At 36.5% G+C, this 22,266-nt stretch overlaps 1 pseudogene; it reads left to right on the top strand.

Moving 5' to 3' along the window:
• Positions 1-10,545: 10,545 nt before the first annotated feature.
• LOC131328690 (cytochrome P450 724B1-like) lies at positions 10,546-20,512 on the top strand (annotated as a pseudogene).
• Positions 20,513-22,266: the final 1,754 nt, after the last annotated feature.

The raw sequence follows: 22,266 nt of genomic DNA, 5'->3' as shown, positions 1-22,266 counted from the left end.
GTACCGGATTTGGATGAAATCGGTACTTTGGAACTCTAATACCGTCTTGGCTATAATACCGGTTCTTACCGGCGAGTACCGGAAATTTCGGCCAATCTCAGACGAGATGGAGGGACCGGCTATTTCGTCCGGTACCGTTTGGCATGACTCTGACTGGGATTTACAAACCCCTCTGGCCCTCTCATTCAAATCGCCACCAGAGAGAGAATAAGACGAAGGGAGAGGGAGAGAGAGAGATGTACAATACATTCTTACCTGGGTTTGCCGTGAGAGAGAGAGGAGAAGAAGCAGAAGCAGTAGCAGCAGCGGCAGCAAAGGAGGGGGGAGGGAAGTGGGAACCGCTGGAAAGCAATGTTCTGAATACCGTACCAGCTAGGGTACCGGTTTTCCTACTGGTACGGTATGTACCGGTACCGGTCAAATACCGAGTACCGTTTCGGATTTAGCACTATTACCACTATATATAGTTATAAATTTATATTTTTCCCATGTCTTTCCATTTTTTATAACATAAACTTTCATTTGGACAACACAAATTACACTCTCATTATATGAGCTCCATAAATATCAAAATTTGAAAGTTCATACTTTATTTAAAAAAGAAATTTTAAGCTCGCATAAATATAAAGGAAACAAAATCCTTTACTCACTCATCTCCCCACTCTTTTTGCTCCACGTGTAAGTTGCAGTAAACAAAAGGGTAGTTTGGTCCTTGTCCATTTTGTAGCTTCAAAGAATCAAACTTCTGGTTTGTCTAGTGGAGAGAGAGAGAGAAAGAGAGAGACAAGAATGAAGTCACAGCATTAAAGATTTGGTTGGTCCAACTGACACCTCCTCGTGCTATCTCGAAACGTGTGTTAGAGAGAGAGAGAGAAAGGAAAAGAGAGAAAAAGATGTGCATGGCTTGTCGAGTCAAAAGGGGAACTTTAGCTGCAGCAGAGTACGAGATGGGAATGCGAATTATTGGAATGCCCGAAGGGAGGAGAAATTATTCTATGCCCTTGGGGCAACACGTCGTCCTTGACAAGCGGTGCCTCATACCAATCAAAACATGCCTTACTGACTTCTTGTCAGTTTTTTTCCCACGTCAACAACTCTCAATGCCAGCCAACCAAAACAGACGGCAAGGCACGGAGTTAACATGTACGGTACCTACCCCAGTCTTTTCAATTTTGAACCTTGCTATTCTCTCTCCTCCTTTAATTTTGGCTCACATTTTTTCCCTCTAGTTTTGGCGCTATTTTTATAATCCTTAGGCTCCGTTCCAGAACATCTTCTTAAAAAATAAGTACTTATTTCACATTTTCAAACTCAAAATAGTGTAAATAAAAAATAATTTTCTAATTTTTTTGCACCGTATAAAAGATCTCGATATAAGATCCACATTGCGTATTTTTAAATTTTTATAAACTCATTATTTTTGAGCTTGAAATTGTCTTCGTAAAAAATAAGGACTTATTTTACGTTCTGGAACGGGGCCTAAGTATTCTTTTTTTTTTAAAATCAATCAATAAAAGAGATCATTTTATATTAAAAACGAAATACAAAATACAAACTCGGGATAATCAAATTCAACAACTCAAACAATATAAGAAATAAGCCTATTACCTGATAGAGACAAAGAAATAAATGAAAAGCCTTCTAAGAGAAGAACACTCATACGCAAGTCAAGGACAGAACCAGGATTTTATCGTAGCAGTAACGAAATGTATACTAAAAAAATCTAATAGTGGCAAGACTATATAAATTGAGCATAATTTTTTTTTACATATAATAATTGCATTTTCTAAAATTTTTATCGTGGCGGTCGCCGCCACTAGACCCCCCCTGATCCCGTCCTTACGCAAGTGGAGAGATTCAAATTTCTGACTTTCTAATGAGATGTAAGAGTCTTTGACCAAATGACTTTTATACAAATATTTTGAGAAATATCCTAGTAAAAACTCAAAAATTTTTTTTGGATATTTTCTAAAATATTTTGTGTAAAAAATATTCAATTTCTTACTTATCCAATTCCTCTCTTCAAAACGAACCATAATTACATAAATGTTTGGTGTAAAACTAACAATAGCAACTATTTAGTATTTTTTTTTTGTCTTTAGTGAATTATTATTTTTTGTTTTGGGTCAAAATTTTTTCTTTTTGTAAATTATCTCATCGAGATAGTTGATTAATTAAAAAAAATACAATGAATAATAAAATACATAAAAAATACCAAAATTTAGGTAGATTGGGTAGTTTTTTTTGATCCGTGAATGGGTAGTATTTAATCTTGTCATTCTTTGGTCCTTTAACAGGTCGGTTTGGCTTCAAAAGTCTTCCTAAATTTTGGTATTTTTAAATTTTTTATTATTCATCATATTTTTTTAATTAATCAACTATCTCGATGAGATAATTTTAAAAAAAAATTTATTGACCCAAAACAAAAAATAATAATTCAATAAAGACAAAAAATACCAAATAATTGCAATTGTTAGTTTTACTCCAAACATTTATGTAATATTGGTTCGTTTCGACGAGAGAAATTAAAAAAGTAAGAAATTGTATATTTTTTATACAAATATTTTGGAAAATATCCAAGGAAAAATTTTGAACTTTTACTAGGATATTTTCCAAAATATTTGTATAAAAGTCAATTGGCCAAAGACTCTTGCATCTCATTAGAAGATCAAGAATTCGAGTCTCTCGACTTGCGTAAGATGGGATCAGGAGGGGTTTAGTGGCGACGACCGCCACGATAAAAATTTTAGAAAATGCAATTATTATATGTAAAAAAAAAAATTATGCCCAACTTATATAATCTCGCCACCACTAGATTTTTTTAGTATACATTTCGCCACTGTTAGAATAAAATCCTAGTTCTGTCCTTGACTTGCGTATGGGTGTTCTTCTCTTAGAAGGCTTTTCATTTCTTTCTTTGTCTCTACCAGGTAATAGGCTTATTTCTTATATTATTTGAGTTGTTGAATTTGATTGTCCCAGAGTTTGTATTTTGTATTTCGTTTCTAATATAAAATGATCTCTTTTATTGATTGATTAAAAAAAAAAGAATACTTAGGATCGTAGAAATAGCGCCAAAACTAGAGGGAAAAAATTTGAGCCAAAATTAAAGGAGGAGAGAGAATAGCAAGGTTCAAAATTGAAAAGACTAGGGTAGGTACCGTACATGTTAACTCCGTGCCTTGCCGTCTGTTTTGGTTGGCTGGCATTGAGAGTTGTTGACGTGGGAAAAAAACTGACAAGAAGTCAGTAAGGCATGTTTTGATTGGTGTGAGGCACCATGTGAGGCACCATTCGGGAGAGTGCGGTTGTTGTATCGATTCTTGAACCTTGGGATACTCAAAGGTTCCGTTACACGAATCTTCTTAAAAAATAAATAATTTATTTTATATTTTTAAATTTAAAAATAATATAAATAAAAAGTAAATATTTTAATTTTTTTTGCATTGTATAAAAGATCTTATCGAGATCTTTTAAATAAAATCTATATTGTATATTTTTAGATTTTAATAAATTCGTAATTTTTTAGCTTGAAATTGTCTTCTTAAAAAATGAGGATTTTTTTTAGTTCCGGAACTCAGACCGCAAGAAAGTAGTACTACAAAAAAAAATTGTGAATCGTTTATGCTGTGTTTGGTTTGTATTTTGAAAAGTTTTTTGAAAAATAGTAGGGATAATAAATGGAGAGAGATAGAGAAAGAAATATTGGAAGTAAGAGGAATCTAGGGGGAATTTTTTGAAAAATTCTTTTCAAATAGCAAAGAGAACAAGGCAGCTTTGGCGTTAATGACTTGCTTTAATCAGATCGAAAAAGAAATTAGTTGAGGTGGACGTTAGTTGATCCGAACGCTTCTAATTGTCAAACTAAGGAAAAAAATTAAAAATACCGGAATCATGATTCCTAAAATCCTACTAATCCAAGGTGTTCCCGTTAATTCACGTGCATATTAATTAGATTTTAAAGAATTAATTGATCACTATTCAAAAGCATAGGACTCCTTTAAAATTACGACGAAAATTCCGATGTTCTGACCACATAATAATAAGAAATTTTAAACCCGAAATTTCTTGAGAGTAAATCTCTAATTCCAAGTCACATACAATACATCTGCAGAATACATAGGAAAAACATTATGCCATTTGGGGTTATTTCTTCAGCCACGAATATTGGTTTTCCGAGTAATAAAGAATGGAAGATGGTCCATTGGAAAAGCCAATAATTGGATACTCCCAAGGTACGATGGGCATTGTCATGTGATATTCTTCGAAAATAAAAATATCGTTCCCACATAATATGCTTACGTAATTGTTCTCTAACTATCAAACAAAAGTGAATAGTAGTGTCCTGACCGCATAATCACGCAAATAGTTAGGAGTATTGCGTGAGTAAAGTCACGAGGATACTCTGGAAATGCTGAATAATTACTGCTTGGAAGCTAATTACATTGTGGAACTCAAGAAGAATATGCTATTGCATTATGTGCTTTAACCATGTGGAATCAACCCCTGGAGAATTCAATTAGGGCCCTACGTACACAACAAGTCTAGGTACACTATCTCCAACCACTATACCATTCACTACATTTTCTGTAGAGTCCACCTCAGGTTTCAAAAAAATACAGAAAAATGTTCATAAATCTTAAAATAATATATTATGGGGCCATGTAAAAAATCAGCTCCAACAAATATCGATAAGTATAATTTCTTGATTCGTAGGGGCAAAATTGAACAATTGAGCAGTTTTGCTCCTACAAATCAAGAAATAATACTTACCAATATCCGTTGGAACTGATTTTTTACAGGGCCCCATAAAATATTATTCTAAAATTTATGGACATTTTTTTGTATTTTTTTGAGACCCAGAATGAGCCCCACAAAAGATGTAATGAATGGATGATAGTGTATGTAGTATCTCTCGTACGTACCCCTTCTTTTTCCATTCTTATACTTTGTCCCACACTCCCATCTCATATCCAAATCGAAGCGAATGCCAAACCATCCTAGGCCAGGGGGAAAAAAACCTATGAACCTGAAATTCATATAGGAGGGTACTCAAGTTCACTTGGATTCAAATCACTAAAATGGAAAAAGGACAAAATGTTATAGTCAAAAATTGAACGGCTATAGTCTTACAAGAGAAAAACTGCCTGGCCATTAGTTACTCAAGTTCACTTGTATTCAAATCCCTAAAATTTTGCGAGACTATGTTACATACACTACAAACCAAGACCCTCTTCGGGACGTCATTAATGACTTGCTTATATTTTAATTTGAGATTGATTCGACAGATAAATTAAGCAAATTCATATCTAATGTTTAAAATCCCTACTCGTTTTGAATTTTGTGGGAGATTTTTTAGAATAATGAGTGGAGAAAGATAGACAGAGAAAATTTATTAGGAACTCTATGCAAGGTTTTAAATATCCAAAACGAACAAGCCCATGTTGCCAAAAAAACTGGACTAAATTTACTTCTGGACTCAGATCGACTTGTTTTTCTTACAAGTTTGTCAGCTTAATGGGCCTCAGTGCTTGTTTAATTTTCCTATACAAATCCCGGAAAATCTTGTTTACCTTTTCCTAAACATTATTTTGCTAGCCCATACAAATCCCTGGAAATCTTGTTTACCTTTTCCTAAACATTATTTTGCTAGCCAATCACAATTAATTAGGCGTAACCCCCATTTCATAACCTCTCATCATTGCATAGTTAACTTGTTTAGTATTATCATTAGTTAACTTGTTGGTTCTTTAAGAAGAAGGCATCAAGATGAATGAGTGCATTTGCTTTATCCTTTCTCCTGAAATTAATTCATATATAGTATTAATATTTGAAATGGGTCTTACCAAGAAAACTTTCCAGTCAAAGAAAAGCACCATACAATGAGTTGAGGCTTGATCTCATTGGCCCTCTTGGGCAGGTGTGCATGTGTGTGTACCAATCCCACTTGCTGGTGATTCTGCAAAGAGGTCTGCAGAGACAAGAATTGAAAAGGATCTTCTGTCTTCAAATGTACATTTTGTTTCTTCCATTGAAATAGGAAATTGGTTTTCGCACATTATAAATACTATATGCACTTCAAAAGTAGAATGCGAAAATCAATTACTATTAATTAACAAAAAAAAAGAGATACCATATGTGAGCGAAAAATGAAGAAAGTGATCGATATCAACACTTCATACTCTAAATCCCTAGCGTAAACCAATGCCATCTTTTTTTTTTAACAGTAAAAATCTTTTTTATTAATCTTTGAAATTGTTTCAAAGAGTAAACCAACGCCATCTACCATATGATCTCATCAGATGTCAGGCACCCACTGACGCATACATGCGCGCTTATTATTTTGTATTTATGTATGTCTATATGTGCATGTATGTATGCATATAAATTTTGACATATATAGTAGAAGATAAAGATGACGGAAAAGAAGAATCAACATGTCCTTGCATGTGTAGACAGCCATGACAATTTTGAGAACAAAATTAGTCAGAAAAATCAGAGGTGGGAAACCCCATGATAGCTTTGGTTGGATTTTGGCCGGTGATTAATTTAATTAATTAGATGTCTTCTTTTAATCCACCAACATCATAATTAAACTAGTCTTATGATAAAGAAGGAGCCAAGTCACGGCAAAAGATGGCAAAGACTCACTTTTCTTTTGGGTTAGTGGGGGATTAATTTTAGAAAAGTAGTAATAAATAAGTGCTTTTGTTTGGACAAACTTGGACCGCCCCTGAGCTAATTGAATTTTCAATTATATTGTCGACCAGATAGGCTAGGTCTATGTATAAGGTTGCATCACTATTTTTAATATGATGGGCACGGTTGATCGTCAAATTATTTTTAAAAGAGATTGAATAAGATAAGATTAAGAATGAGAATAGAAGAGAGAAGTAGGGCCCAAGAGATAATAATAGATTGGATTATATGAACATTAAAATTAGTCGTACTGCATTTTGTTAGAGTGAGATAAATATGATTGAAAATGTTTTTTACCGTTGAATAAGGAGGGAGATAATCCGAGATAGAAGGACTAAATAATAGTACCACCTATCTCCTTGGTATTAGTTAATGAAAAAATAATTCCACCTTGTCCAATTCAGTAGTTAATCAAGAACGTATGAAACACGGGACTAAAAAATTAATGAAAAACATGTGGGCCTTGGATTCCCTCCTATCCTAATCCCATGTACCTTGATCAAGGAATGCACCAATTTATACAAAGCACAAGCAAGAAATGCACCAATTGATCAAGCACTTTGGATGCAAAGTAATAAATGAGCCAAACAGGCCACTAACGCCTAGCGGCCCTAGCTAGACAGACTGGTTGTATGCCTTGCATGGGAAAAGATGGACTCAAAAGTCCAACAGCATTGAAAATGGAAATGACATTATTAAAAAAGATGAAAAAAAAAAAAAAAAAAACCAACAGGGAGGGAAGAATTAGCCAAAGAAAAATTCAACAACCTCACCCAACTTACATACTCAAATACACAATACACTTAAAATGGATGTATGAGCTTCACATACGATACACGCAACACACTCACATGGGCATGTGAGATCTACACACATGCACAAAACGTGAGCCTCTCGTTTTTATGCTATTACTTGTTTTTGGTTTCCCTGTTCGTTTAATTTAATATGGGATTTTCATATGAAATGGGCTTTTGTGCATGTATTCAGATGAAATTCATTTGTACACATTTTTGGATTTACGTGAATGAAAATTACTCCTCGTACGAATGTTTGAGTGTAACAGTGGTTCGTGAATTTGGGGATGGTTCTAAACTTTGTTGCCATCGTACGTGAAGAATTGTAGATCATCCTTAATTTTCACTTTCCAACTGGCTTCACTCATAGCTAGTATAGATAGAGTCTATAGATCAGTACAGACCCATAAAAGGTCCAGGCCAAAGCAAAGCATCATAATGCACGTGATATGATCACCCACACAATTACAAATGTGTTCACAATGAAATTATCGCATGTCCTCGACATTACGTGACGATACTCCAAACTCTCATTTACGTATATTTTGTGAGCTCCACGCACGGGGCACTATCATTGAATAATTTTTCGTTCCCTATCCTCACAAGGTGGGGAGGGAAAGTTATTCAATGCTCTTGGAGCATCGTCCTGTGGTATCCCAGACTCCTTCTCCACCACACATTGTGGTGTGACTTAAGACAAGATATGCAAATTCCAGCACAATGTGTAGTGGAAAATGGGCCTGGGGCACTGAACAATTACTTGATGGGGATAATTATTCAATGCTCAAATAGCGAAGTAAGGTGATGTTCTAAGGGTCTCCTCTAGGACACATTTATATGAGCATCACATACTTATTGGTGGAGCTCACAAAAATGTTGGAGAGGGTTTCTAAAGCACCACTTGAGGTACTTCAATAGAAAGTAAACAATTTTTCAAGGAGGTGTCAGTTAAATTAACGATTGTATAACCATACTCACTTAGACAAACACAATTCGCATGTAGTACTCATTCATGTGGCCGCCCCACATATATTGAAAATGTAGTGTTTGAGTCCAACATGACTGTAAGTATGTTTGGTTGTAGAATTTTTACAATTTAATAATGATATATATATTTCATACAAAAAATATAATCAATTAAAAAATATAACTAATTTTTAATTTGATTAGGATACAACAAGAGACTAAAAATTTAGGTCAGAGGGAGTATATTTTTGTGAAGGAAGTTTGGACAAATACTGACTTATAATTTGAGTTCTTCATAAAATATGGATAGCTTCTCTCTCTCTCTCTCTGTCTCTCTCTCTCTCTCTCTCTCTCTCTCTTACCATGAAAACTCTCCCCTTTTTGAACGGCAAAACTTTTTTATAATCCTTGAATTGTTACCAACCTTTGGATCCCCTCGTGTTATTCCATAATTTTAAGCTCTGATCTGCTAAGAGCTTTTGGGGATTTTTGGATTTTTTCTTTGTTGTTCTTATTCAAAAAAAAAATTGCGTTTTTTTTTTAAAATTTTGCACCTAATTTTGCATAGTATTGCTTCATCTCATTAAGTCGAATCGAAAAAGTAAATAATTATGAATTTTACCCAAATATCATTTAAAATATTCAAGATAAAGCTAAAAAATAATGAATCAATAATTCGCAAAAATTTGGGTGGAAAACTGACAAACACAAAAATTTGAATAAGAAAAAAAAGAAATCTTAGCGGAACTTTAATCTAATGCTAGTGGAGTATACGTAATTTCTTCCACTTTTCTCTCCCAATTTTTTTTTTTTTACTATCTTGTAAATTCTCCTTGGAGCGAGAAATCTCTCTCTTCTGCACCTTTGCTACTGCCAAGGTAGTGGGAAAGAAAAGGCCTACATCCTAGGCTACATTGATTTTCATCTCCTATGCATCTGATAAAAGTAAATTCCCATTTCCCACCGACCGCAGATAATCTCCGGACAAAAGCCTGTTTTCTTTAATTTCTTCCTTTATTTTTAACATGGAAAATGTTTAAACAACTCAATGTCAATGGACAATAAGTAAAGTAAGAAAATAATTAAATAACATATTATTTTAAGTTTTAAATTGCCTTGAAAAGTGCATTAAAAATTGTATTTTTGTATCCTTATTTTTCTATTGACAATTCAGTAAGCTGTTAATAGCATTACTATCGCAAAATTATTAAGTTGCATTTCGTCGCATGGTGTTTAATCTATGATATGTTTATCATCATATATTGATGTGCAAGTAACACATTGATCCTTGCCCGTCACAAATCCAGTTCGTCACACGAATATGCCAAAAAAGAACCCTAAAGATCACATTGTAGTACTTTGGAAGAACTAAATAATCACTCATTCTATTTTATTAAGAAAAATGTTTAAAATAGCCTAGCGGGTGGTTATTAAGGTTTAAAATTTGTATTACAACATGTGAAAGTGTTTTGAAAAGTATAAAAAGTGTATTGAAAAGTATAAAAAGTGTATTAGAGCCTATGTGTTTCTTAGCTTAGTAACAGCCCCGTAGGTTATCCATAGAATGGGGGTAGGGTCCAGACCAGTTTAGTCTCCAACCAATTTAGTCCACTTTGGATTATTTGTGGGTTCTTTTCAGACCCACAATAATGATTGAAATCGTTCACTTTTTTAAAACTCATAGAGAACATTGACAACGCAAAAAATCACATTGATCGTTTGATATGATTTTAAAATGCATTAAGTTTGGAAACAAAAGTATGCAACACTTGACTAAAATCCTTTTGACACAAATATCCGAAGATAAATGCATTTCGATATCATATCAAATAATATCCGATCAACGTGACTTTTAGCGTTGTCAATGTTCTCAACAAGTTTTAAAAAATAAAACGGTTCCGATCATTATTATGTTGCTAAAAAAAAACCCACAAATGCTCCAAACTAAACTGAACTAGTTAAAGATCGACCAACTGATCTGGACCCTTGCCCCATGGATTGAGCCTATTAATTATTATTAATACTAAAAGAACATTACATAAGCTCCTCACACCAAGCTCTATACATATGCTTTGAAGTCTCTCGAACTATTTGGTACCCTATTAAAAAAAAGCTCCACTCCCCTTCATTTCCTTTACTTCCACAACCCCATACAAAAATCAGCCCAGAGAGTATACAAACAAAGCCTAACGTCCATGGCCGGATGTTTTTGGTTAGTCCCATCGATTGGTTTTGTTGGGTTTATTTTGGGTCTCATTTTAAACCATTTTCTGCCTTGTTCTTCAACCTTGGTCCTCTACCTAAATTTGGGTGGCCTCTACTTGGCGAAACCCTATCCTTTCTCAAGCCTCACCCTTCCAACTCTATTGGAGCATTTCTTCATGACCATTGTTCTAGGTAAGCGACATGGTATATATGTAGACATGTATTTGTGTAAAGACATATACTCTACTATTTTATGTCTTTTTTCGGTTTTGTGAATTGACGAGAAGTGTTTGTTGTTAGTAGCGTTAATTGTTAGTAGTTTAGTTAGTGAAGGTTGAACAAAAGTCTAAGTGCCTGGTCACCACTCCACTTGCGTACTGTTATATATCTGTATACGTGAAATGATATATACGTACAGCAGGCATGAGCCGTCTGATCTGCAAAGTAGATGTTGGAAACGTATTCAGCATCTACTTTGCGTGATCGCTCAAGTAAATGCGGCGGGCAAGGTTTTGATATGCATATGTACATATATTTTCAGGTATGGGAAAGTGTTCAAGACCCATCTGTTCTTCTCCCCAACGGTGGTGTCCTGTGACCAAGAGCTGAACTACTTCATACTGCAAAACGAAGACAAGCAGTTCCAGTGCAGCTATCCGAAGCCCATCCATGGGATTCTTGGGGAGGTTTCAATGCTTGTGGCAGTGGGTGACACCCACAGGAGGCTTCGGAATGTCGCTTTTTCGCTTGTCGCCACTATCAAATCTAAGCCTGAGTTTCTCGGGGATATAGAAGAATCGCCGTTCGGACTTTGGATTCGTGGAAGGGAAGGCAACAAGTCATGTTCTGTGTTGTAACGAACGCTATGAACGCAAGTTAAGATAGAGAAATTGAAAACTAAACAAGAAATCACAAAGACACAAGATATATATGGTTTTCCAAAATAGGTACGTCCACGGGCGAGAAGAGAAAGGATTCACTAACCAACGTGAAAAAGAGATAAAAAGAGCCGAATATAATCCGTAACTCTAGAAAGGCCACAATATGAAAGCCCAAAAGCCCTATTTATAATCGGCTACAAAAACAGGAACAACATAATTAACCAATGTGAGACTAAAAATGCAAGGCCATTCCTAACAATTCTCCACCTTGACTTGAATTCCACTGAACCAAATCACCAAATATAGATCTCCCCTTTTAATCTCTCACTCGCTAAATGCCCCGGAGGGCTGATCAACTACAAATACCAAGTAAGCCCAAGCAATGCTTGAACTTGGCAACTGGAAGCGGTTTAGTCAACATATCTGCTGGGTTATCTGCCGTAGCCACTTTCTTCACCTCAACTTGCTTCTGTAAGATGATATCCCGAACGAAGTGATACCTGACATCGATATGTTTGGTCCTCTCATGATACATCAGATTTTTAGTCAAATGTATAGCACTCTGCGAATCACAAAATATTGAACTCACACCATGTGCAAGACCAAGCTCACAAAGCAAACCTCTCATCCACAATGTCTCCTTCACAGCTTCAGCAATGGCCATATATTCCGCTTCTATTGTAGACAACGCAACTGTAGCCTGTAAAGTAGCTTTCCAACTAATGGCACTTCCGGACAGAGTAAAGACATAACCTGTCAGAGACCTTCTCTTATTATGGTCACCGGCAAAATCCGAATCAACATAACCAACAGCATGATTATCAGAATTGGCAACCCCAAACAATAGACCAACACCTGCAGTTTCGCACAAATATTGTAGTATTCATTTCACAGCCTCCCAATGTGCCTTTCCTGGACGTCCCATATAACGACTAATGACACTAACTGCATGTGAAATATCAGGACGAATACATACCATGGCATACATAAGGCTCCCAACTGCGCACGAATATGAAACCTGAGACATATACTTCTCCTCATCCTCCGACTGTGGTGACAACTCAGCTGAAAGTCGAAAGTGTGCTGCCAAAGGGGTACTGACTGGCTTCGAGTTCTGCATGGCAAAGCGCTCAAGCACTTTAAGAACATAAGATTTCTGATTCAAAAATAGTTTGTCAGCTACTCGATCTCTGCAAATCTCCATACCCAAAATACGTTTTGCTGCACCCAAATCTTTCATCTCAAATTCACCACCTAACTATTGTTTCAACCTGTTGATTTCTGATACACTCTTGGCAGCAATAAGCATATCATCAACATACAACAGTAGATAAACAAATGAACCATTTGGAAGTTTTCGAAAATACACACAACTGTCATACTCACTTTTTGAATATGACTGACTTATCATAAATGTATCAAACCGTTTATACCACTGTCTAGGGGATTGTTTGAGGCCATACAAAGACTTACGAAGTAAACAAACGTGATCCTCCTTACCAGAAATTACAAATCCCTCAGGTTGACGCATATAAATCTGTTTTTCAAACTCGCCATGCAAAAACGCAATTTTGACATCAAGTTGCTCTAACTCAATATTATAACATGCAACAATAACAAGTAAAGTGCGAATGGAACTATGTTTTACAACTGGTGAAAATACCTCATTGTAGTCAACACCTTCCTTCTGGCTGTATCCTTTCGCCACTAACCGAGCTTTAAACCGAGCGTCTTCTACCCCTAGAATACCTGGTTTGCGCTTGAAGACCCACTTGCATCCAACAATCCTATTCCCTTTCAGCGGTTCTACTAACTCCCATGTCTGATTCTTCTGAAGAGACTCAATCTCTTCATTCATAGCAACAAACCACTCTGTAGACTCAACACTCAAAACAGCTTCTGTATAGCTTGAAGGCTCCTCATACTCAATTGTTTCAGCAACTGATAAAGCATAGGCCACCATCTCAGAATAAGCCGAATACCTTTCAGGAGGCCGAATCTCCCTCCTTGGCCTATCTTTAGCAATAGTGTGTGGTTGCTCAACTAACGGATCAACCTTTGTGTCTGAACTTTTGAACTCCTCTTCAATTGGCTTCTCAATGTGCTTTTTCCCTGAGTCAGAAGATTCACTCAAAAACTCCGCCTGCTTTGGAACACTCTGTTCCTGAACTGTATCATCAACTTGCTTAGACCCCTTAATTAGATAATTTTAATTAAAAGTCGCATCCCTACTGATCAAAAACTTCAAATCATCAGAGTACCATAGCTTGTACCCTTTGACACCTGCTGCATAACCCAAAAAAATACACTGCTTGGTCCGTGGCTCCAATTTACTCTCATTCACATGAGCGTAAGCTGGACACCCAAAAACATGCAACACAAAATAATCAGCTGGATGACCTAACCATACCTCAAACGGAGTCTTACACTCAATAGCAGTCGACGGAGACCTATTCACCAAATAGCATGCTGTGGAAACGGTTTCAACCCAAAATTCTTTGCCCAATCCGGAATTGGACAACATACAACGTGTCTTCTCTAAAAGAGTCATGTTCATTCGTTTAGCCAAACCATTCTGTTGAGGGGTTTTTCTCACTGTGTGTTGCCTCACAATGCCCTCATCACTGCAGAACCTATCAAACTCGCTAAGACAAAACTCCATACCATTGTCAGTTCTCAAACGTTTTATTTTCTTACCAGTCTGATTCTCAATCAAAGTTTTAAACTGTTTGAATGTCTTAAAGGCGTCACTCTTATGTTTCAACATATACACCCAAACTTTACGAGAGAAATCATCGATAATACTCATAAAATATCAAAAACAACCTTTAGAAGTTACCTTTGTAGGACCCCAAAGATCCGAGTGAAAATAATCCACCGTGTCTTTGGTGCGATGAACAGCTGTACTGAATTTTACCCTGCACTGCTTGCCGTAGACACAATACTCACAGAAATCTACCTTCTCAATTTTTTGGCCACATAGCAAGCAGGCTGTCATCCCACTCTCTCTCATATACCCAAGGCGCATATGCCACAAACGAGTCAAATCTGAATCTGAAATCTTGGATGAAGCAACCGTTGCTGCAGCATCTAAAACTGTACTGCCCTGGAGTGTGTAGAGGTTACCACGCTTCTGACCCTTCATCAGCACTAATGCACCCCTTGAGACTTTCAAAACTTCACCTGCACCGAGGAATTTGCAACCATCAGAATCAAGAGCACCCAGGGATATAAGATTTTTCTTCAAATCCGAAACATGTCGAACCTTAGATAAAGTCCTAACGATACCGTCATGCATTCTAAGCTGAATCGTTCCTGAACCAACAGTCTTACAGGCCATGTTGTTGCCCTCAAACTGTACCACTATTGACCGCCTCATAAGTAGAAAACCACTATCTATGCGGACACTTATGGTATGAACATCCAGAATCTAGAACCCACTCGGTATTAGAGCGAGAATCGCCCTCTGTAACTGATAACACATTATCTGACTCATCTGAACTTTCAGCAATTTCAACAATTACTTTACCCCCTTTCTAGTCTTCTTTTTCCTTCTCTTTGAGTTTTAAATAGTCACTTTTTCAGTGCGCGGGTTTCTTGCAATAATTACACTTTTCCTTTTTCTTACCTGATGACCTGGATCTTCCCCTATTACTCGACTTCTCCCTTCCTGTTGTTCTTCCCCTAACAAACAAACCCTCCGCATGTGCATCACCCTCACCTGACACTTTTTTCCTCAATTCTTTCGAATATAAGCTAACCTTAACATCCTCCATAGATATCGTGTCTTTGCCATACAATAGGGTTGTAACAAAGTGCTCATACGAAAGTGGTAAAGAACATAGCAAAATTAGGGCTTGGTCCTCATCCTCAATTTTACTATCAATATTTTTCAGATCCATAATAATACGGTTGAACTCGTCTAAATGATCTTTAACAGGTATACCTTCTCGCATACGAAACGTATAAAGACGTTGTTTGAGATATAACCTGTTGGTGAGCGACTTCGTCATATATATGCCTTCTAACTTTAGCCAAATTCCTGCTGCTGAAGTTTCTTCTTCCACCTCGCGAAGAACGTCATCTGCCAGACTCAACTGAATAGAACTCAGAGTTTTGGCATCCGTAGCATCCCAATCTTCCACTTTGATTCCAGAACTAGTCTTGCCTAACAAAATCTTGTGCAATCCTTGTTGGGTTAACAACGCCTTCATTTTTACTCTCCAAAGACTGAAACTGCTGCTCTGCCCATCAAACTTCACAATCTCGAATTTAGCCGCTATAGCCACAATTGGAAACGAAACCTTAGTTTTTGCAACTTGGCCTTGCTAACAGTTTGTTGTAACGAACGTTATGAACGCAAGTTAAGATAGAGAAATTGAAAACTAAACAAGAAATCACAAAGACACAAGATATACGTGGTTTCTCAAGATGGGTACGTCCACGGACGAGGAGAGAGAAGATTCACTAACTAACGTGAAGAAAAGATACAAAGAGCCAGCTATAATCCGTAACTCTAAAAAGGCCACAATATGAAAGCTCAAAAGATACTTTAGAAGTTCCCCAAAAGCCCTATTTATAATAGGCTACAAAAATAGGAACAACATAATTAACCAATGTGCGACTAAGAATACAAGGCATTCCTAACATTCTGTGCGGAGGCCAGAAAGGTATTTTTACTTCCACTTGTTTTTTGAAACAAAATGCACATATATTAGAGACAAATGTTTATTATATTAGTGTGTGGGGCTCGTACATGTACATTATCCCACTCGTATGTCATATGTGTGGTCCTTGCATACTAACCAAATCAAATTGAGTCTAGTCTAGTTTCAAATGGTTGGGTGAACATTTCTATGAAATTCTCTTTAGTCTTTGTAATTCTTATTCAAAGATTAATTAAATTTCTTTGCCATTCAAAAAAAAAAAACGTTTCTATGAATTCAATTTTTGATTGAACTTTGTCGAGGGTATCGTACATTCTGTGATGTCCAAGAAATGTAGTAGGTCTTTTCGAACTATTATATTGAAATCAATTTTGGTCTACACCTCCCTGTAGTACTGCTATATATTATCCATTGGCACCATATTACTTTTTCCATCTACTGCATCGATCGTTATACTATAGAAGACCGGAAAAATCTTCAGTGGCCCCAAATTTGAAATATTTGACTTTCGTTGAATTCAAACTTGAGACCTTTTTGGTGAGAAAGATAGACCTGTAGTTGCTTTCCACCAGCTTGGTCAAACTGCTTAGGGTTTAACATTTTTAGTATTGGTTAACCAATGTCATTCTGACATTTGTTAACTGAACCCCATTTCTCATTCTAATTAATATTCCAAAAGGAAAAAAGGAAGCGCGCATGCATGTGATCAACTTTTTTTTCCTCGTCATCTTTACAGGCTAGAAGAAGAATATCTTCCACTGTCAAGGCAATCATAGAAGAAAGAAGAAGATCAAGAAGAAGAAGTAGTGATCACGGTGGTGGAAAGTACCCTAACAAAAAGGAGTACAAGGACTGGTACTAATGGTCATGACTTCCTTGAGATACTTCTGGGTGTTGAATCCTTATCTGAAGATGAAAAAGTTAGCTATGTTTTGGATTCCCTTTTGGGAGGCTATGAAACCACTTCTGTCTTGATGGCCATGCTGGTTCATTTCCTTGGTCAATTACCTGCTGCCTTGCCCACCTTAAGGTCACCTTTTTCTCAATGGGACACACACACACACACACACACACACACACACACATATATATATATATAATAATATATACATTATTTTTATAAAAATACTTATATGCGTGACTATAAGTAAATATATCAATAATGCTCTAATGATCATATTTAAATGTATTACATAACCAAAATATTGACTAATCGCGTGTATTTGTAAGGTGGAAGGTATAGGATCACGGGGTCATTGCTATAAAAAGTAACGCAATGGCGGAACTATAATGGCAGGGGTGGAGGCCGCATCTATCTAACATTATATTTTTTTATATTGGTAGCTTATACCTTAGGAATTCTGATATAACTGGCATACTAGTGACAATTCACTTTTCTAATTAAAACTTATAATGTAATTATGGTTTGATTTAATCTGAATTCAAGCAATTTTACTTCACCTTATGATATTTTTTAATATTTCTCATTCACGAGAAATAATTACATGACTATATCAAATACCCACATAAGAAATAAGATAACTTCACATGTTTAGGGTTGTAATTAAATCATATCCGTATTTTGTCTTATACTACTAGAACACAAAATGATGTTTCATATACCAGTACATTTTGTCGAATGCAACTATGTCACCGTGGCTGCCCCTGTCAAACCAAAATCTTGGCTCCATTTCCAAAGTATGTATCCATCAGATAGTATTCTAATATAGTACTTCCTCCGTCCTAGTTTAAGCATTTCCTATTAAAATTCGTGCATTTTCAAACCTCCCGAAATATATTTTTATATATTATTTTTTATTGTTTTAAAATGTTACTATTACCATAACATTACTCTTTAAGCATATTGGAAATTCTGAATACCTTCAATTTTGTTCTTTTTCTCTTTTTATTTGGTAATACAGCTAGAGCATCGGACTATAAGGAGCATGAAGGGGGAAGATATGCTTCTGAACTGGGAAGATTACAAGAAAATGGATTTCACTCAAAATGTAAGTCCACATTTATCTAAATATATAAAAATAGTTTAGAACAACATTTTCCTTCCTTTTGATATTCTTTTTGTGCATGCATATTTACAATGATTATGTTTGTTTTTTGTTTTTTTTAATCTAGGTAATTACAGAAGCTCTGAGATATGGGAATGTCGTAAAATTTGTGCACCGAAAGGCTCTCAAAGACATCAAATTTAGAGGTATATAAATCCACCTTTAATTATCAAGCAAATTACATATCAAGCAATTAAATTAACAACTTGGGATATGCTTAACCCAAGGGATTGGCACGGTGGTTTTGACTGAAGACTTAATTATTTGCTCATTCTCAAGGTTTTAAGTTCGATTTTTCTTGCCAGTAACTCTCGGGGCCACCCATCTCACATGTAAGCGTGAAAAGAATTGTGAAAGGAATTGTAGAAATGAATTCGAGGTGCGACTAGCTGGCCTGGAATATCATGCAAGCGTGTGCTTTTTCTAGTCTGTGCACTTAATTACACATACTATCGATAATACTACGCAGACCTATTTATGCCTTTAATTATCAAACAAAATGATGTTGCCTTTTGGTCGTACGTCAATAAAAAAATAAATGCCGCCGGCACATACATTTTTTTAGATGAATTTTGGTATGTATCAAAATTGGTTGTTTCTAAATTACATTTCGTTGAGACCAAAAGGTTGGCCTAATGGTTATGGCACTCTCTTACTAGGTAAAATGTCTCAGTTGCCTTACCGCTGCGAATCGCAGCTCCCCTTTCTCCTATCCCCTCCTATCAATTGACCAAAAAATAATTTTCGTTGATAATATATATATATATATATAGTGAAAAAGCTCTCTCCGGCCCTTAAGTAGTTTTATTCCTTGTTTGGTGCAGATTACTTAATTCCCTGTGGTTGGAAGGTCCTACCAGTTCTGAGTGCAGTTCACTTAGACCCATCTCTCCATTCAGATGCTCTCCAGTTTCATCCTTGGAGATGGGAGGTAATAATTTTAATTTTATTTTTTTAAATTTTGTTATTTGTAGGGTAACAAGTTATTGATTTGATTTTACCACTTTCTTCGAAAGAGATATTAATAGGACTGTCCTACCATGGCCCCGTAGTTATTGTAACCATCTTCTTGGTGCAATTTTGTGAATGATTATTCAAGCATGATCGGTCCTTTAATTGTGTAATTTATAATTCTACCCCATCTCAAAATTTCCTACTACACATAATCAGATTAACATCAAATAGAACGATTTGGGTCTACCGAGAAGCAAGCGTAGAGCGCAAGCTGGCCCGGACTCTTGAGTTATCCAAAAAATATGCGCGTATATATTCGTACTTTTACTAATCATGCTCATAACATGCAGACCCATGATCAGACATGCAAAAAATTTACTCCCTTTGGTGGAGGGTCAAGATGTTGCCCAGGGTCTGAACTTGCTAGGGTAGAGGTTGCATTCTTCCTCCACCACCTTGTCCAAAAATTCAGGTGAATCTCTTATTCTCAAGCACACACAAAACCTAAATCTTCAAACACAGAAATTAGGACAGAGATCCCGAAAGACGTGTTCGAATGTTCCAGGCGATCTGCAACCTTAACACTGCTATTTTTTAAAATTATGACCATAAAAATAACTGTTTCGAATTTTCGAATGTTTTGTGCTATTATATGTACCCATTGCCTATATTAATTTGTAGATGGAGAACTGAAGATGGTGATCAACCCTTTGCACATCCTTATGTGGAATTTCAAAAAGGATTGGTACTAAAATTGGAACAATGTTCCATTTGACTGCCTGACAAGAGAAGTACTCTTCTTTTCCATGTCACATGGAAATCTTTTTTTTGTTTGGGTTAAGTTTTTGCAGAGAGTTGTAATTTGATCTTCACTTATAATAGTAGGAGTAAAAAAAAATCCCTTTCTGTACATTGCATGTAGGAGCAGTGATAACTGACAATTAAGATTGGAACTAAAACCTAAAATGAGGATTTTATTAGATGATTGTCAACAGATCGAAGAAGGGTCCGATCTTCTGATTTGTCCCAAAAATCCCTGTGCCTCTATGCCGAGGGGTTTTCCGGCCACTGGATTGTGTGATTTCTTTTTACGTTTGTTTTAAATCCAAAGGCCGAAAAACCCCTCGGCACAAAGGCACAAGGGTTTTCTGCACAGAGGATCCTGCCTCATCGAAGAATTGCCGATCGAGTAACACGAAGCATATACCTATTTGTTTCTTCTTCCTCAGCTTATGACTACAGCCACTCCCATTCCTGGATAGCCATTATTCTTGACCCAGAACAAAATACTATTCCCAAATCAAAGAAACAAAAAGAAATTAAAAAAAACCTATTCATTGGGTAAAGTCAATTGTTAAGTTATTGGTTTATATGTAATAAGTTGTACTTTACATTTAATCTCTTATGTAAGTAGATTAGGAGATAAGGGTCTAATGTGTAATTAATGTTTACATTTGTATAAGTATAACGTAATGAGAAATAAACCCTAAGTTTTGGGTCTCAATTCCATCGTCTAACTTTAACATGGTATCAAAGCTAGGCTTTCAGATGCTTTTCCCCTTTGTTTGTGTCATGGTTGTACTTTGTTTCATTGTGATCGTCAGAGCACACGATCTAGTGACCAACAACGACTGACTGGCTCACCTTGTTGAGTCTTGTCGGCAATTAACGAACAGACCTGTTCCATTGTCGGCAATCAACGAACAGTCTTGACGATTAGATTTGAGGACCTAGTTGATTTGTGACTTCCGACGAACTCAGATCTTGAGTTTTGATCATTTTTTCGACGTCACCCATACTCGTCGGAGATTCGCCGGCTATTTCCAACGTCGTCTGGCCTTGCCCAAGACTCGCCAATCATTACCCGGAGTCGTCCTTGCTCCTGCTGGACTTTTCGACCAGTTTTGCCATCATCCCAGTCAATCCCGACCAGTTCCGATGCTGCACATCCATTTCCGGCCATACAACCACTTCCAACGACGTACGACGCCACTCCAGACTTTTCCGACAGTACCCCAGTCGATTCTTACCTTTTCCTGACGTTGTACAACACTCGGTTGCCTCCAGTTCAGGTTTCTTTGTGTTTTTTTTTAGTTGGATCTGAGTTGGTGTCTTTATTTGGCTTGGGTAAGAGTTATTTACACTCCTTTGAGTTTGGATCCAAAATAATCAAGTTTTTTTTTAAAAAATCGTTTGTCATAATCTAGGTGTGTTAACATGTCAGAGGATAAACAAAAGGCTTCCGCTAATACGAATGACGAGTTGAGTCGTGTAGGGACTCTAGATAATTTTTCTCTGGATATTTACTATATTAAATTGGATGGTACCAACTATTTGATTTGGTCTCGTACTTTTACTTTGGCTATTGAGGCCAAAGGGATGTCTAAATTCATTGAGAACTTTGTTACTCCACCTGTTGAGGCGATCGAACTTAAGAAGTTTAAATCTCGGAAATCGTTAGTCATGACCTGGTTATTGAACTCTATGAGAACTGATATTCGCCATATTTTCCTGCTGCTTGATACTCCACATCAGATTTGGACTATTGCAGCCTAGACCTATTCTCAGCAGGGTAATGATGCACAATGTTTTGAGTTGAGGAAGAGACTCCGTATATTGGAGCAAAATCATCGTTCTGTTGTTGTGTATTTTGCTGACTTTAGTGGAGTTTGGGGGGAATTTGATTATTATCAGGGCTTTTAGGCTGTTTGTGTTGTGGATTCTACTAATTGGCTAAAAATGATGGAGAAAGAGCGTGCTTATGACTTTCTTGCTGGTCTTAATCTGGAGCTTGATCCGATTAGAGTGCATGTGTTGGGTCGTGTTCCGTTTTCATCATTAGGAGATGCCTATTCTATTGTTCAGCAGAAGGCGAGTAGAAGGGGTGCTATGTTGCACCCTCCTATCTCTGATCGTTCTGCCCTGATTGTTACTCCTCAGGGTTATTTTGGTTTTGATAGCGTGCCTATTCTCCAGGGTGGCAAGTCACAATCTGGTACTAGCAGCGGGCCTCCTGATCGTGCGTCACTTCAGT

Source organism: Rhododendron vialii, chromosome 6a (genome assembly GCF_030253575.1).
Source record: "Rhododendron vialii isolate Sample 1 chromosome 6a, ASM3025357v1".
NCBI classification, from domain to species: domain Eukaryota; kingdom Viridiplantae; phylum Streptophyta; class Magnoliopsida; order Ericales; family Ericaceae; genus Rhododendron; species Rhododendron vialii.
Note: the sequence above shows the minus strand (reverse complement) of the source record. Positions and strands in the feature narration are given on the sequence as shown.